Source organism: Protopterus annectens, chromosome 3.part1, assembly GCF_019279795.1.
Source record: "Protopterus annectens isolate FY-2018-M chromosome 3.part1, PAN1.0, whole genome shotgun sequence".
NCBI lineage: Eukaryota > Metazoa > Chordata > Ceratodontiformes > Protopteridae > Protopterus > Protopterus annectens.
The window spans coordinates 18558196-18577267 of NC_056732.1; the positions used below are offsets into that span (position 1 = coordinate 18558196).

Genomic DNA, 19072 nt, shown 5'->3' on the forward strand with positions numbered 1-19072 from the left:
GCTTCCATCATTAACCTGTTTGTACAACAGGCTGTAATACCAGGTGCTGCTGCTATCATTAGCCTGTATGTACAACATGCTTTAATACAAGATGCTGCTGCCAGCATTAACCTATATGTACAAATGGCTTTAATACAAGGTGCTGCAGCCATCATTAACCTGTATGTACAAATGGCTTTAATACAAGGTGCTGCAGCCATCATTAACCTGTATGTACAGCAGGCTTTAATACAAGGTACTTCCATCATTAACCTGTATGTACAACATGCTTTAATACAAGGTGCTGCCATCACTAACCTGTATGTACAACAGGCTTTAATACAAGGTGCTGCCATGATTAACCTGTATGTACAACAGGCTTTAATACAAAGTGCGCTGTCATGATTAACCTGTATGTACAATAGGCTTTAATACAAGGTGCTGCCATCATTAACCTGTATATACAACAGGCTTTAATACAAGGTTCTGCCATGATTAACCTGCATGTACAACATGCTTTAATACAAGATGCTGCCATCATTAACCTGTATGTACAACAGGCTTTAATACCAGGTGCTGCTGCAATCTTTAACCTGTATATACAACAGGCTTTAATACAAGGTGCTGATGCCATCATTAACCTGTATGTACAACAGGCTTTAATACAAGGTGCTGCCAGCATTAACCTGTATGTACAACAGGCTTTAATACAAGGTGCTGCTGACATCATTAACCTGTATGTACAACAGGCTTTAATACAAGGTGCTGCCATCATTAACCTGTATGTACAACAGGCTTTAATACAAGGTGCTGCAGCCATCATTAACCTGTATGTGCAACAGGCTTTAATACAAGGTGCTGCCATCATTAACCTGTATGTACAACAGGCTTTAATACCAGGTGCAGCTGCCATCATTAACCTGTATGTACAACAGGCTTTAATACAAGGTGCTGTCATCACTAACTTGTATGTACAACAGGCTTTAATACAAGGTGCTGCCATCATTAACCTGTATGTACAACAGGCTTTAATACCAGGTGCTGCCATCATTAACCTGTATGTACAACATGCTTTAATACAAGGTGCTGTCATCACTAACTTGTATGTACAACAGGCTTTAATACAAGGTGCTGCCATCATTAACCTGTATGCACAACAGGCTTTAATACAAGGTGCTGCCATCATTAACCTGTATGTACAACATGCTTTAATACAAGGTGCTGCCATCACTAACCTGTATGTACAACAGTCTTTACTACAAGGTGCTGCTGACATCATTAACCTGTATGTACAACAGGCTTTAATACAAGGTGCTGCCATCATTAACCTGTATGTACAACATGCTTTAATACAAGGTGCTACTGCCATCATTAACCTGTATGTACAACAGGCCTTAACACAAACTGCTGCCATCATTGCTTTAATACAAGGTGCTGCCATCATTAACCTGTATGTACAACAGGCTTTAATACCAGGTGCTTCTGCAATCCTTAACCTGTATATACAACAGGCTTTAATACAATGTTCTGCTGCCATCATTAACTTGTATGTACAACAGGCTTTAATACAAGGTGCTACCATCATTAACCTGTATGTACAACATCCTTTAATACCAGGTGCTGCTGCAATCCTTAACCTGTATATACAACAAGCTTTAATACAAGGTGCTGCTGTCATTAACCTGTATGTGCAACAGGCTTTAATACAAGGTGCTGCCATCATTAACCTGTATGTACAACAGGCTTTGATACAAGGTGCTGCTACCATCATTAAGCTGTATATACAACAGGCTTTAATACAAGGTGCTGCAGCCATCATTAACCTGTATGTACAGCAGGCTTTAATACAAGGTACTTCCATCATTAACCTGTATGTACAACATGCTTTAATACAAGGTGCTGCCATCACTAACCTGTATGTACAACAGGCTTTAATACAAGGTGCTGCCATGATTAACCTGTATGTACAACAGGCTTTAATACAAAGTGCGCTGTCATGATTAACCTGTATGTACAATAGGCTTTAATACAAGGTGCTGCCATCATTAACCTGTATACACAACAGGCTTTAATACAAGGTTCTGCCATGATTAACCTGCATGTACAACATGCTTTAATACAAGATGCTGCCATCATTAACCTGTATGTACAACAGGCTTTAATACCAGGTGCTGATGCCATCATTAACCTGTATATACAACAGGCTTTAATACAAGGTGCTGCCAGCATTAACCTGTATGTACAACAGGCTTTAATACAAGATGCTGCTGACATCATTAACCTGTATGTACAACAGGCTTTAATACAAGGTGCTGCCATCATTAACCTGTATGTACAACAGGCTTTAATACAAGGTGCTGCAGCCATCATTAACCTGTATGTACAACAGGCTTTAATACCAGGTGCAGCTGCCATCATTAACCTGTATGTACAACAGGCTTTAATACAAGGTGCTGTCATCACTAACTTGTATGTACAACAGGCTTTAATACAAGGTGCTGCCATCATTAACCTGTATGTACAACAGGCTTTAATACCAGGTGCTGCCATCATTAACCTGTATGTACAACATGCTTTAATACAAGGTGCTGTCATCACTAACTTGTATGTACAACAGGCTTTAATACAAGGTGCTGCCATCATTAACCTGTATGTACAACAGGCTTTAATACAAGGTGCTGCCATCATTAACCTGTATGTACAACAGGCTTTAATACAAGGTGCTGCCATCATTAACCTGCATGTACAACATGCTTTAATACAAGGTGCTGCCATCACTAACCTGTATGTACAACGGTCTTTACTACAAGGTGCTGCTGACATCATTAACCTGTATGTACAACAGGCTTTAATACAAGGTGCGGCCATCATTAACCTGTATGTACAACGTACTTTAATACAAGGTGCTACTGCCACCATTAACCTGTATGTACAACAGGCCTTAACACAAACTGCTGCCATCATTAACCTGTATGCACAACAGGCTTTAATACAAGGTGCTGCCATCACTAACCTGTATGTACAACATGCTTTAATACAAGGTGCTGCCATCACTAACCTGTATGTACAACAGTCTTTACTACAAGGTGCTGCTGACATCATTAACCTGTATGTACAACAGGCTTTAATACAAGGTGCTGCCATCATTAACCTGTATGTACAACATGCTTTAATACAAGGTGCTACTGCCATCATTAACCTGTATGTACAACAGGCCTTAACACAAACTGCTGCCATCATTGCTTTAATACAAGGTGCTGCCATCATTAACTTGTATGTACAACAGGCTTTAATACAAGGTGCTGCCATCATTAACCTGTATGTACAACAGGCTTTAATACCAGGTGCTTCTGCAATCCTTAACCTGTATATACAACAGGCTTTAATACAATGTTCTGCTGCCATCATTAACTTGTATGTACAACAGGCTTTAATACAAGGTGCTGCCATCATTAATCTGTATGTACAACATCCTTTAATACCAGGTGCTGCTGCAATCCTTAACCTGTATATACAACAAGCTTTAATACAAGGTGCTGCTGTCATTAACCTGTATGTGCAACAGGCTTTAATACAAGGTGCTGCCATCATTAACCTGTATGTACAACAGGCTTTGATACAAGGTGCTGCTACCATCATTAAGCTGTATATACAACAGGCTTTAATACAAGGTGCTGCCATCATTAACCTGTACGTACAACAGGCGTTAATACAAGGTGCTGCCGTCATTAACCTGTATGTGCAACAGGCTTTGATACAAGGTGCTGCTACCATCATTAACCTGTATGTACAACAGGCTTTAATACAAGGTGCTGCCATCATTAACCTGTATGTACAACAGGCTTTAATACAAGGTGCTGCTGCCATCATTAACCTGTATGTACAACATGCTTTAATACCAGGTGCTGCAGACATCATTAACCTGTATGTACAACAGGCTTTAATACAAGGGTCTGCTGTCATTAACCTGTATGTACAACAAGCTTTAATACAAGGTGCTGCTGCTGCTACCAGACCTTGAGCAAGAAGGGTTTTTAGACTCCGTATGACTTATCATGGACTGCAAGACACAAAAAAGCACAGACATAGAGTGGACAGGGAAACACTAAAGAAACTATGCAACCTCTGCTGTCCCCCATCTCAGGACCTAGAGAAATTGTGGCAAACACATCCTAGTGGAAAGAAAGGTATGGGCATTATGTATACCAGCTACTGGGACTTTTCAGAAACTTACAGGGAATATATTAGGAGTGTCACAGGCATCAGCTTCTATAATATTACAGCAGCTTTTAAATGCAGTGTTGTAACATGCAACAATCACATCTGTTTCTGAAGCACCCCAGAGAAGACAGCAAGAACCATGCAAGAGATGTATGCAACAGCATACTTTGTAGAAGTTTTGGGGGCCACAGATTGCACAAACATAGAAATAAAAGCATTAGATGGTGAAAAGGAAAGGAGATATAATAAAAGGAAATAACTCTCTATAAACTGTCAGGTTGTCTGTAATGCCCATGGGATCATCTACGATGTGTGCATATGTAGGTAACCAAGGCAGTGTTAACGACTCACATATCTGGTACACCTGCAAGCTGTACACAGGTTTGTTAGGGATGTGTACACAAGGTTTGCTAGGGATGACTTTCTACAAGGGGATCTAGTAGGGGATACAGATTACACACTGGAGTCCTGTCTTGTCTCAAGACACCCATGAAAAACACAGAGAACCTCACTGAGCAAAGATACGAGACCAACTCTCTAAAAAGAAATATCACAGAATGTGTATTTCAATTGCTCAAATTAAGGGTCCAGCATCTAGACAGGTCAGAAGGTGCCCTGCAGTATGAACCTGCCACCTCCACCCAAATACTCACAGTATGTGCCATATTACACAATACTATTCTTGGGAATCAGCTTCTACAAGGACAGCAAGGGGCAGGACCACAGTTTCAAGGACCACAGGTACAGATGAGAAGTCTAAGTGAGAACCAAGCAAATGCAGATGGTGCTGGCAGATGGAGGCATGCACAGTATGCCATGGCTCTGGTTAACAGGCAAAGGATAAAGCGTGCACGCAGACACACAGACACACAGACACACACACACACACACACACACACACACACACACTACCTAGGTCAAAGCCAAAGATCCCATACACATACAAATATGAAATATTATGCCTGCTAAACTCCACCAACTTTACTTAACCATGTAATGGCTGTGATCTGATAGCATCAGAGACAACTCCCAAAGACACGATTTATACCTGCAGTAATGACACAGTAAGTTTGGAATCTGAAAGGTAAAAAAACATTTGTCATATAAATTGACTGCACTGATATGGAATATGTATATGCCCCTAAGCAGAGCATTTGCCCGAGGTGTATACAGTTATTTCAGTAATAGCTTATAGGACTGCTGTTTGCAATACACAGCTATGTATTCTACCCAATACTGTGAATCAAGCATTTCAGTTGACCATTGTACATAAACCGCGGAACGTCAGTAACACCATCATTTGCACAAGTATAGCAATAAACAAGACTGAAAGGCCTGCTGCTTTGACTGCAACACTTGCAATAGTAACCGAAACATAATGAGGTTCAACAACTATGTAACCATTAATTCATAACAGAGTAGGAACAAGTAATCAAAACCTTTCTTCTGCAATACATATTCATAAAAACAAGCAGCAAGCATTAGCTATCCACTATGTGCATCAGATGTATAGGCAACCCCAAGTCACAAAGAAATGTGCAAAAGGCAGGGCACAGTCATTATCATTTGCACGGGGTGAGTGGAGGGGATGGCAGGAGGGCAAGCCTGACACCCAAGAAGTGAGTGGGTGAGAGTATGTAGTTGGGGCAGTAACAAGAGATGTACAGCACTCAACAGTACTGTATAGATAGCTTCGTGTGTGAGGTGGTACGAAGGCAAGCTTTTATCCAGTGTGTGTGTGTGTTTGTGTGTGTGTGTGTGTGTGTGTGTGATGTTGGGGCAGTAACAAGAGATGTACAGCACTCAACAGTACTGTATAGATAGCTTCATGTGTGAGGTGGTACCAAGGCAAGCTTTTACCCAGTGTGTGTGTGTGTGTGTGTGTGTGTGTGTGTGTGTGTGTGTGTGTGTGATGTTGGGGCAGTAACAAGAGATGTACAGCACTCAACAGTACTGTATAGATAGCTTCGTGTGTGAGGTGGTACGAAGGCAAGCTTTTATCCAGTGTGTGTGTGTGTGTGTGTGTGTGTGTGTGTGTGTGTGCGTGCATGCATGCGTGTGTGTGCATCTGCATGAACACAATCAAGCACTGTGCTACCACTATATCATGGTATCTCAGACAGGTGTGAGCCATGTACGGTACAGAAGTCAGTTCAGTGTTGTCACCCCCATCGATGAGAACTACCTGTGCCAGGAGCTGCACTGTTACTTCCATGGCCAGGGCTAGAGGTTGGTGTGCCACCTGAACTAGAGCAATGTCTGCTGGAAGAGCTCTCATCACGACTATATTCAGGGCCATGACTCCATGGCCTACCACATCTGGGTGTGGACACTACACTCACTGATAGAGCAGTAGAAGTAGTTCCAATGTGGAAGAGGGATCTGGCACTTTCATGCTGGCTAACGCCAGATGACACTGTGGCTCTCTGGCCATGTGGATGCCTGCCCTCCCCCAGCAGACATTCCATCACAGACATTATCCCGATCTATTGTATCATCCTGTCCAAGGAGTCACCCACATGGTTCAGGCAGTCAAGCACATCAGAATGCAGAAAGTTTAGTACTTGCACTAAATCTTCTGAGGTCCGGGTGGAAAGTTTCTGTGCTTCCATTACAGCCCTACACATACATCTGGGGATACCTAATGACACACCAGCATCAGTACGTGAGTGGACAGCAGGCCTCCACTGAGCACCTCTGTCACCCCTCTTGTGTGGCACCTCACCCCTCACGATGAGATGCATACTACCACAATCAACTGTGTCACCCTCAACCTGTCCTAATATCAGAGGGCTCTGTGGGATAGGTATGCATAGGCATGGTTACTGTCTCCGAAATATGTGCAGGGCACTTGGGAGCCACAACCTCATTGTCAGACTGACCTTCTGCACCCCCAAACTGTACGTCTTCATTGCCACCACCATCATCGGAGGCTATTGATACTCTGACATCAGGTAGTAGGTGCTTCACAATGCAGCTTTCAGGATTACTTCTGATAAAAAGCAATAAATACAACAGAGACAGAAAATAGGGACTGCAACTGATTAAATATTTGTCATATGAAAGGTATGTTAAATTATAACAGATGTTAAAGCAACATAAACATTAGTCTTGGTTAGACCTAAGTTGACAATATGTGTACTAACAATAAGAAAGGTGTGCTTACCATGTGGAGGTGGTCTTACAGAATGCAATCCAAATGCCCTTTATGTAAGGAAGAGAGAGGAAACAAGCTGATAAGTACCACGATGCAAATGACACAGGAAACAGAGAAAAAGAAGTTATATACTCACCATAATGTTCCATGTGTGTTGTCCATCTTTGCCTTCATTCTTCGCAAGATGGGTTAAGATCCAATCATCGGATCCGACTCAGCCTTATATACAAGCTCGAGGTCTTCCAATAGCTCATGCCTAAACCCTATCCCAGCATGCACTAGGAAAGCTCCCCAGATCTTGTTTGCAGTTATAATAAGAGAATATAAAATAAAGGCAGTTTAATAACTTGGAGAGCAACAAAGAAGGTCAGAGAATAATGATATCCAACTGTGCCAACTCTGTCTTCCAGGAGTAAAAAGGTCGGGGGAGGAAGGCGAAGATGGACAACACACCTGGAATGATATCCAACTGTGTCAACTCCGTCTTCCAGGAGTAAAAAGGTCGGGGGAGGAAGGCGAAGATGGACAACACACCTGGAATGATATCCAACTGTGCCAACTCCGTCTTCCAGGAGTAAAAAGGTCGGGGGAGGAAGGCGAAGATGGACAACACACCTGGAATTATATCCAACTGTGCCAACTCAGTCTTCCAGGAGTCAAAAGGTCGGGGAAGGAAGGCGAAGATGGACAACACACCTGGAATGATATCCAACTGTGCCAACTCAGTCTTCCAGGAGTAAAAAGGTCGGAGGAGGAAGGCGAAGATGGACAACACACCTGGAATGATATCCAACTGTGCCAACTCAGTCTTCCAGGAGTTAAAAGGTCGGGGAAGGAAGGCGAAGATGGACAACACACATGGAATGATATCCAACTGTGCCAACTCAGTCTTCCAGGAGTAAAAAGGTCGGGGAAGGAAGGCGAAGATGGACAACACACATGGAATGATATCCAACTGTGCCAACTCAGTCTTCCAGGAGTAAAAAGGTCGGGGAAGGAAGGCGAAGATGGACAACACACCTGGAATGATATCCAACTGTGCCAACTCCGTCTTCCAGGAGTAAAAAGGTCGGGGAAGGAAGGCGAAGATGGACAACACACCTGGAATGATATCCAACTGTGCCAACTCAGTCTTCCAGGAGTAAAAAGGTTGGGGGAGGAAGGCGAAGATGAACAACACACCTGGAATGATATCCAACTGTGCCAACTCAGTCTTCCAGGAGTAAAAAGGTCGGGGAAGGAAGGCGAAGATGGACAACACACCTGGAATGATATCCAACTGTGCCAACTCAGTCTTCCGGGAGTAAAAAGGTCGGGGAAGGAAGGCGAAGATGGACAACACACCTGGAATGATATCCAACTGTGCCAACTCAGTCTTCCAGGAGTAAAAAGGTCGGGGAAGGAAGGCGAAGATGGACAACACACCTGGAATGATATCCAACTGTGCCATCTCCGTCTTCCAGGAGTAAAAACGTCGGGGGAAGGAAGAATGATATCCAACTGTGCCATCTCCGTCTTCCAGGAGTAAAAACGTCGGGGGAAGGAAGGCGAAGATGGACAACACACCTGGAATGTTATGGTGAGTACATAACTTTATGTGATGTTGTCCTATCTCGCCTTCATTCTTACCAGGTTGGAACACAGTCCCTAGCATCATCTTTCTTGGGTGGCTCAAGGGAAAATATTCTTCAGAATCATGGAACCAAAAGAGGCCCTGTTCCTGGAGGCCAAACTGACTTTGTAATGAGTGATAAAGGTATGTGGTCTTACAAACGTTGCCGCAGCACAAATGGTATCAATTGGTAGTCTAGCCAGAAAGGCGGAATAGGTTGAAATGGCTCTTGTACAGTGGGCTTTAACTCTATGGGGGAGATCTCTGTTCTGAGACTTATTGATGAAAGTTATGCAATCTGAAAGCCATTTCGATAGTGTCACTCTAGAGGCTAGAGGACCTTTTTTTTTAATCTGAACAAGATATAGTTGGTCAGATTTTCTGAAGTCCTTAGTCCTGTGTAAGTAGAAACATAATTATCTATGCATATCCACTTGGTGTAATGTATTCTGCTTTATTCTCGTAATTTGGATAAAAGACTGGCAGCTCTATGAATTGCTTCAAATTTTATTCTGAGCATACTTTGGGTAAAAAGGAAGGGTTTGTTCATAAGGAGACCCTGTTTCTTTAGAATAGCAAGTAGGGGGCTTTATTGACAAGGCTTGTAGCTCTGACACTCTTCTAGCAGAGGTAATTGCTAACAAGGGAATAGTTTTCCATGTCAATAATTTGAGTTCACCAAGATGATGCTGGTTCGAACAGGGGAAAAATTAAATGAGATAAGGCAAAATTCAAGTCCCATGGAGGTGGAGGGTCTTGGATAGGTGGTCTTAATAATAAGGTACCTTTAAGAAAGGCTTTGCATAGTTTGTGAGACATACTATTGAAGCCTGATTCACCTAAATGGAAATTGGATATCACTGCTAGCTGAACTCTAATGGTAGCTGCAGCTGCACCTTCACTGAACAGTTTTGACAAGAATTCTAGTATGGAATTTACTGGGGCAGAAAATGGGCCATGATTATGAGAAAACCATAATGAGAATATTTTCCATTTGCTTCTATATATCTTTATCGTTGAAGCCTTATGAGACGATATTAGGATGCGTTTAACTGATGAAGAGAGGTTAGGAAACCTGGCTACAGTTTAAATCAAAGCAGTCAAGCTGTCAATTTAAGAGTTTGAAGGGAAGGATGGAGCATTCCTGATGCATGAGTCAGAAGGTCTGGAAATGGGTTCAGAATCCAAGACCCCTCCTGAAGATGAGGTGACAGGAAGGGGAACCAGATTTGACGAGGCCAGTACGGGGCGATGAGTATGAAGTACTTTCCCAAGTAAGTGACTTTCTGAAGAACTTTGGGTATTACTGGAAAGGGAGGAAAAGTGTAGAGGAGACCCGAGGGCCAATCGTGTACAAGTGCATCCTTTAGTAACTCCCCCGGATGAGAGATAAGAGCAAAGTAGCTGCTGTATTTCGCATTTGTGGATGTCGCAAAAAGTTTGCAGCAAGGCTGGCCCCATTTGCAGAAAATCTTTTCCACTACTTCCTGTTTTAGGAACCACTCGTGAGGCATCAGAATTGCACTGCTGAGTCTGTCTGCTATCACACTGGATTTCCCCAGGATGTGCGTTGCTATCAGAAAGCAATGAGAGGAGGTCACCCACTGCCATACTTTCAGGGCCTCTCAACAAAGGGGGTAAGACCTGGTTCCTCCTTGTTTATGTACCATACAACTGACATGTTGTCTGTCTGTGTTGCAATAGTTCCCAGCGGAAGAGAGTCCTGGAATGATTGCAATGCCAGTAGCACCACTCTCATCTCTAGGACACTGATGTGCAAATGGGCCTTAAGAACCTGCCAAGTGCCTTGGACTGTCTTTCCCAGATAACCCCCCCCACACTATCTGAGAGGCATCCGTGGTCACTGTGGCTAATTGTTGAGGAAGTACAAATGGCTGGCCCATAGCGTCACATGAATGGAGTAAAACCACCAACAAAGGCCTTTTTTGCAAGATTCCGTTATCAATGTTTTGTGGGACATGAGCAGTTCCTGCATCGACCCCTGAGTGGACAGCAGTCAATGGAGACTTCTCATGTGCAGATGTGCTAATGGGATCACAGTTACTGCTGCTGACATGGTCAATAGCCACTGCAGAATTCTCATGTGCAGATGTGCTAATGGGATCACAGTTACTGCTGCTGACATGGTCAATAGCCACTGCAGAATTCTCATGTGCAGATGTGCTAATGGGATCACAGTTACTGCTGCTGACATGGTCAATAGCCACTGCAGAATTCTCATGTGCAGATGTGCTAATGGGATCACAGCTACTGCTGCTGACATGGTCAATAGCCACTGCAGAATTCTCATGTGCAGATGTGCTAATGGGATCAGGGTTACTGCTGCTGCCATGGTCCCCAAGACTTTTAGTGTGCAGATGTGCTAATGGGATCAGGGTTACTGCTGCTGCCATGGTCCCCAAGACTTTTAGTGTGCAGATGTGCTAATGGGATCAGGGTTACTGCTGCTGCCATGGTCCCCAAGACTTTTAGTGTGCAGATGTGCTAATGGGATCAGGGTTACTGCTGCTGCCATGGTCAGTAGCCACTGCAGAATTCTCATGTGTCCAAGTGCTAATGGGATCATGGTTACTGCTGCTGCCATGGTCAATAGCCACTGCAGAATTCTCATGTGTCCAAGTGCTAATGGGATCATGGTTACTGCTGCTGCCATGGTCAGTAGCCACTGCAGAATTCTCATGTGTCCAAGTGCTAATGGGATCAGGGTTACTGCTGCTGCCATGGTCCCCAAGACTTTTAGAACTGTCCTTGCTTGTGCTTTTTTCTTTGTAAGGAGATTTAAAACCTGACATCATAGAACTTGCACTCTTTCTGGAGGAAGTTTGGCTGTCATCCTTGTTGTATCTAATTCTGCTCCTATAAAAACGACATGCTGAGACAGCAGCAAGGCAGATTTCTCATACTTTATTGTGATTCCTAGGTAAGAGCAGAGCTGCAAGGTGGTGCTTCTCGCTTTTATTAGTAGATGCTCGGTGGTGGTGGTTAGGAGACAGTCTAAATATGGAAACACCAGGAATCCTAGGCACCTCAATTGAGCCACGAATATTGCCATGCATTTGGTGAACACTCTGGGGGTTGCTGTAAGGCCAAAGGGCAGACTTTGAAACTGGTAGTGACTGGCTCCCAGCCGAAAGCGTAGGTATCTCCTGGATCACCTGTCATTTCTTATGTGGTAGTATGCATCCTGGAGGTCTATCAAGCACATCCAATCATCTTGTCACAGAAAAGGGAGTACTGACTGCAGTGTTACCATCTGGAACTTGGACTTTTTTACAGATTTGTTTAGGTTGCTGAGACCCAGAACTGGTCTGCAGTCCCCTGTTTACTTTGGAACTAAAAAAAATCTTGAGTAAGTTCTGGATCCTATTTGGTCTGTGGGGACTGTTTGGATGACTCTCTTGTCTAGCAACATTTGAATTTCTAATGCTGCCTGTTCCCTCTAACTGGGTGGAACATCTGGGATGTTTTTCATGTTTAGAATGGGGAAGGAAAAGGGAGTGGAGTAACCTCTGGATATGATGCTTTGTACCCATTTGTCTTTTGTTATTCATAACCAGACTTCTGAGTACAAAGATAAGCGACCCCCGACTGCCCCCAGAGATGGACACGTGGGCCTCCCTTCAGGAGTGCTGAAAGGGCTTACCATAGAAAGATTCTCTGTTGCCCTGATTCTGTGGACCCCCTCTGTCGCGTGGTCAGCATCTTCCATTACTACTTCCTCATCTGCCTCTGGGGGAAGATTCACTACGTGTGTCCTGGAAAGCTCTCTGGAATTTTCTAAACCAAATTTTTCCACTTCCTTTCTGACCTTTGGGATATGATCTGCTAGGTAAGGAAAAATGGACTCCTACGGCAGAGGGAGTCTGCCCTTCTTGTTCACACCTGGTTAGTGTGTTCTTAACTCTTAGCCCGAACAGAGATGAGCCATCAAATGGGGCATTCACAAAGGAAGAATTAAAGGATTCCATGAAGTCACACAAGCGCATCCAAGAATATAATCTCCGTGGTGCATCCTATAACAGTGTAATGCTGTAGTGTGATATAGTAGTTTGGTAGGAGTTCTATTCCCAGATATGGCAAGTGTGTTTGTTATCACTGGGAGGTTGGCAAAATGGTTGAAGTGTTTACCTTGCAGACACAAAGTCCAGGGTTTGATTCTCAAGTGCGGTAATTGGCTAGGCTTAAAATGGCCCACAACGGCAGTTAGTCTAGTACTAATCTATAAACCTATATCTCCTTAGGGAAATTCCTGAACTCGCTTCTCTACTTGCTCCATCCGCGACATAAGAAATCAGTCTCATGAAAGAGTTGACCACTGAATTTAAGATAGAGAGCTGAGAGGAAACTTTCTCTGACACCCCTTCAACTACGGAACCTTGGAGAATATCTCCTAACTTCTTCAGATCTCTCTGTAATCTAGTAAAGTGGGTCAGGTAATTCAGAGATCTAAGAGCAAAAGTCACTGAAGAAAAAACGCGCTTTCCATATCTGTCCATTGTGTGAAACTCCTTGTTCGGTGTATGAACAGAAGAAGATGCCTCAGAGTTCCTTCTTGGTGGTTGCTGCCACCACCATAGCATCTACTGGGACTCCGTTAGCTAAAATACTACTAAATCCAGAAGTTCATCGAAAGGCGGAGACACCCAAGTGGAGGAAGCGTGAGATCTAAAGGCCTTCAGGTACATGGACTTCTCTGCTGAAGGGTTGGTGGACTTCCAGTCACCTCTCTAAGTATTTCTAAGATGTTTCCAAAGGAGACATCATCAGGAGGCAACTGTGGGGACCCTTCGGCTTCATCAAGGTCTGTATCAGAAGTGGACTCCTCTAGGGAGTCTAAATGCTTCCTCTTACATAACCTCTTCCGAGGGACCCCTTCAGAGGGGTACTCTGGAGAGGTTTCAGAAGAGTGGGGGCACACTGTGGGGCATCCTGTGAGCTAGGATTTCCACGTCCTTGGATGCAAGGGTATAGAGGCAGACACTGGTGCCTTTGGGGGAAGAATGTCCAGAGATGACAGTGAAGCAGGCTGTGGAGACAGCATTCTCCTCATCATCTCAAAAGCCCCCCCTCCATCCCTGATCTGAGGAAATCACTGGATCCCAAAAAACCTAAGGGAATCCCCAGAATTAAGGAAGATGGCTCCGAAGCTGAGGTAGGAGCCAAGCTCACCCGAGCCGATGCCCCGAGAGACAAGCTTGGATCCGACAACTGTCCGATCCGACTCACCTCCCCGGACCAGACGAGAGAGTGTCAGCTCCTAGATTCCTCTCGCTCCAATGGAGCAGAGGACATTGGAGCAATGATCGAATCCAAAGATCCCATAATAGGTCTCGGTTCCGACAGTTCCATCAATATCAGCTCCAGACATTCCAGCTCCGACGTCTGAAGTCGAGTCAAGAGGAGGAATCTAAGTAGAAGGGGAGGATGTGGTCGGATCTTAAGCCCTTGGGTTTGGGTCCGATAACAACCTGGCCAGCGCCGGTATCCTTAATAGCCTTTGTACCACTCAATTCATGTCATCATTGGAAAGGCTCCTGGAAGACCAACTGGAGTGGGCTGGAGACTTGGAAGGCTCAAGCAAAGATGATCTAAAAAGTAGGGGGGAATCGTTCCAAGACAGGGGACTGGCTCCGCAACTGGAACTCCACTGGCACAGAGACTGATGGTGCTGGAGCAGTAGATCTCTCGGATCCAACAGCCTTAGGATCCAGTGTGGAAATTTTTGTAATCTTTTTGGAAGGCTCTGATGGAGCACTGGAAGAGGAAGATCTCTTCCCATACTTGTCCAACCTTGAGGAAGGAGACTGGTCAGACTTTGAAGAACCTGGACCTTCTTGTATTGCTTCCAAGAAGGGTTTTTTTAAGAGACCTCTTAATATTAATTTGTTTTATCTCTCCAGAAGAGCCCTGTGATTGAAGGAATGACAAACTGAACAAGACTCCTGGAGGTGGACAGCTCCTAGGTAATATACATAACTAGTGCATCTATCAGCTAGGGACAGTTTCTGTCCACATTTCTCACAATTTTTGAAACCAGAAGGTTTAAAATCTTTAGAGGACATTGTAAACAAGGGACAGTAACACGAAAAAAAAAGGCTAGAACAGTTTTTTTTCTAACAACTACAACAGCAAACACAGCAGTAGTTAAACAATCAACTGTAACTGTAAAAGAGAGAGTAAAGAGGGGATGGCAGAGCCCTCTAACTTAAACGGGCTATGACCAAATTGTGAAAGAAGGGGAAACCCTCTAACTTAAACGGGTTAGGGTAAAGCAGTTCTGTAACTTAAACAAACTGACTTTAAGCAATTTTAGAGAAAAACAAAGGTAACAAGAGCCCTCTAACTAAAAAGGGCTATTAAAAATGGGAGGCTGGACATGGAAAAATGATGGCCAACAGCAGAAAAAATCGGAAGAACAAAGTGGAAATAAAAAGAAGTTATGTACTCACCATAACGTTCCATCTGAGTAGTTGTACTTCATTTGTCTTCAACCTGTGGATTACAGATCCATATCAGATCTGACTCGGCTGCATAACAAGCATCTGATCCAAGCTCCATGCTCCTCCCCTTACACATAATGCCCCTGTCTCCTTCCTCCCTTCAGATTGAGTTTGCTGCACAAAAAGTAATACATACCCAACCCGACAAGACCTTTCACAACTGGCAACCCAAATTCTCTAACCCAAAGCATGACAAGAACACCCCAGAAGTGTTTGCCTTCCATCTACATAGCCAGCAAAATACTGACAAGGGCAGGGGAAGGAGGAGGGGATGGCTGAAGACAAATGAAGTACAACTACTCAGATGGAACATTATGGTGAGTACATAACTTCTTTATCTGAAGTAGATGACTTCATTTGGTCTTCAACCTGTGGGACAGAGTCCCCAGCTACTATACACCTGGAAGGCCCTCATGGAAGGATATTCCAGAGCACAGCGGAGCCAAAAAATGCCGTTTCTGGATACGATGTCCAATTTATATTGTGAAATGAAGGTATGAGATGAGGACCAAGTAGCTGCAGAACAATCATCATCCAACGGCACCTTGGTCCAAAAGGCTGCTGAAGTAGCCATAGATCTGGTAGAATGAGCCTCTAGCTGACCTGGTGGGGAAATTCCCCTGACAAGGGTACGCCCGAATAATACACTGGGAAATCCAATGGGCAATCATAACTTTAGAGATTGGCTTCCCTAGGAAGGGTTTTGAATAAGAAGCAAAAAGTTGGTCAGACTTATGAAAAGCTTTTGTCCTGTGCAAATAGAACCGAAATTGCCTATGCACATCAAGCAAATGTAATTTGTATTCTACTTTATTTTGAAAATTTGGAAAAAAGACTAAGATTGATGATCTGATTAATATTGCCTTCTGAGGCTACATTAGGGAGAAAAGATGGGTTAGTATGCAAAGATACCCTATTTTTATGAAAAATCATATAAGGAACTTTAATAGTGATTGAAGTTCTGACACTCTCCTAGTGGAAGTTATAGCAACTAAAACAGCAGTCTTCTAAGATAGATACTGCAACTCTACCGAAGCTGCAGGTTCAAAGGGGAGTGAGACTAAAGCACTGCTGTAAGGTCTTACAGAGGCATAGGGCCTTCATCAGGGGGTCTCGAAAGAAAGATGTCCTTAAGGAAGGCCTTGCAAAGTTTAGAAGAAAACAGTGAAATCATGTTTTTCCCTACATGAAAATTAGAAATTGCAGCTAGTTGGACTTTGATAGTGGAGAAGCTGGCACCTTGCTGAAAAATCCCTGCCAAAAATTCCAATACCACAGAAACTGGAGCAGTACATGGATCTAATATGAATTGCAAGGCCCATAGAGAAAAATGTTTCCACTTACTACCGTATACTCTCCTAGTGGAAGACTTGTGAGCTGCCACCAAAATGGTTTTAACAGGAGAAGATAGACCAGGAGTCCAAACAATCATGGGAACTTGAGCACTCAAGCTGTGAGCTTCAGGCTGTCCAGATTTGGATGAGGAATCCTCGAGGTGTGAGATCCGGAACTAGCTCCAACATCCATGGAGGAACTACTAGATGAGACCACAGAGAGGGAAAACAGGCCTGGCAAGGCCAGAATGGGGCAAAGAGGATCAAAAATCTCCCCAGCCTCTGTGCTTTCTGAAGAAATTTTGATATCAAGGGCAGAGCAGGAGAAGCATAAAGACCACTGGGAGGCCAAGCATGAATCAGAGCATCTCTGGGTGCTTCCCTTTGAGGGGTTTCAGAGTGAAGAACTTGCTGCATTTCACAGAGGAAGGGGATGCGAATAGATCACAGCAAGGCTGACCCCACTTTTGAAAGATCTTCTCTGTCACTGAAGGATTCAGAGACCACTTGTAAGGCATCAGGATGGATCTGCTGAGCCTGTCCGCTAGAATGTTGAACCATCCCGAAATGTGCATTTCCACCAGAAAACGGCAGGTGGAAATCGCCCATTCCCACACTCTTATGGCTTCACACCATGCACCAGACCACCAACATGTCTGTCTGGATAGCAACCATCCCTAAGGGAAGATGGGCATGAAGAGCCTGCAAAGCGAGAAGCATCCCATTCATCTCCAGGATGTTGATATGCAAACTGGTCTCAGATAGAGATCATGTGCCTTGGACTGTCCTTCCTGAGCAGTGCCCCCCCCATCCTAGCTGGGAGGCATCTGTAGTCACCATGGCCTTGGGGGGATGATGGAAGAAAGGGATGTCCCTGGACTAGGTCCGGGGAATGAATCCACTACCAAAGAGAGTCCCTGCACACAGTGGAGATTTGAACAGGATGAGACAATGGCAGATCTAACAAGGACCACTGAACTGCCTGAGTCCACTGAAGGAGTTGCATATAAAGGCACGCTAATGGTAGCAGATTGATAGTGGCCGCCATATACCCCAACACCCACAGTACCGCTTCTGCTGTCGAGACTGAGCTTGTAGGATGCAAAGAACATGCAGCTTCAGGCTGTGAACCCTGTCTGGAGTAAGGAAAACTTTTGTTTGGATAATGTCTAATCGAGCCCCTATTACGTCTAAGGTATGAACTGGGGTCAGCGATGACTTGCTGAGATTGATGGTGATGCCCAACCTCTGTCCTAGGAGAAGTAAGTAATCCCTGGTTTGGCAAAGTTGATGCTTGGAAGTGGCAGGGAGGAGCCAATCATTCAGGTAAGGGAAAACCTGAATACCCTGAAGCCTCAGGTGAGCCGCTACTACTGCCATCACTTTGCTGAACACCCTGGGGGTTGTGGTGAAACCACAGGGAAGGCCTCTGAACTGATAATGATCTAGCCAGAAGTGGAGGAACCTCCGAAAGCAGCTGTCCATCTCGATACAGTAGTATGCATCTTGGAGGTTGAAAGAAGCACATCCAGTCATTCGCCTGTAGGAAAGGCAGGATGGATTTAAGTGTGACCATCCGGAATTGCCTTGACAACTGCCAGGTTCAAGGTAGATAGATCCAGAATGGATCATAGGTCCCCCATTTTCTTTAGCATGAAAAAGAACCTGGAAAAAACGCCTGATCCGGACTGGTCGAGGGGGACAGTTTGGATGACTCTTTTTATTAGCAGCTTTTCTATTTCTAGAGCAGCTTCCTCCTTCTGTGTGGATGGGAAGTCTGGGAGGTGTTTCAGCTGAGGGGGTGGTTTGAGGATTGGGATTGAGTAGCCCCTGGATATAATCTGCAACACCCAATGATCTGTTGTTATGGACTCCCATTACGTTGGGTGTAGCGATAACCGGCCCCCGAATGCCTCCAGGAAAAGCAGTTGGGCAGCCCTTCAGGGCTGTTGCCTGGGTCTGTCCGAGAAAGGTTCTCGAGACCCATAATTTCTCGGATCCCCTCTGCCTCTAGGGTGGAGTCTATCATAACCCTCTCTGCCTCTGGGGGATAGAGAGTTCGGAGTGTCCAGGGAAAATGCCTGAGACTTCCAGAACCACATCTTCTTAGCCTCTCGCTGATTCCTAGAAAAGGATCTTTGAAGGGAGGAGAAGCAGATTCCAAAGGCAGAGAGTGTCTTCCCGTCCTTCTCACTCTGGACCAAAGTATTGCGTACAGACTGCCCAAACAGGGAAGAACCATTGTACA

General features: G+C 44.4%; 1 protein-coding gene across 3 annotated transcripts in view; it reads right to left on the reverse strand.

Moving 5' to 3' along the window:
* L3MBTL4 (L3MBTL histone methyl-lysine binding protein 4) overlaps positions 1-19072 on the reverse strand; it is a 2903854-nt gene that overhangs the window by 940464 nt on the left and 1944318 nt on the right. The gene's annotated exons all lie outside the window — the stretch shown is intronic.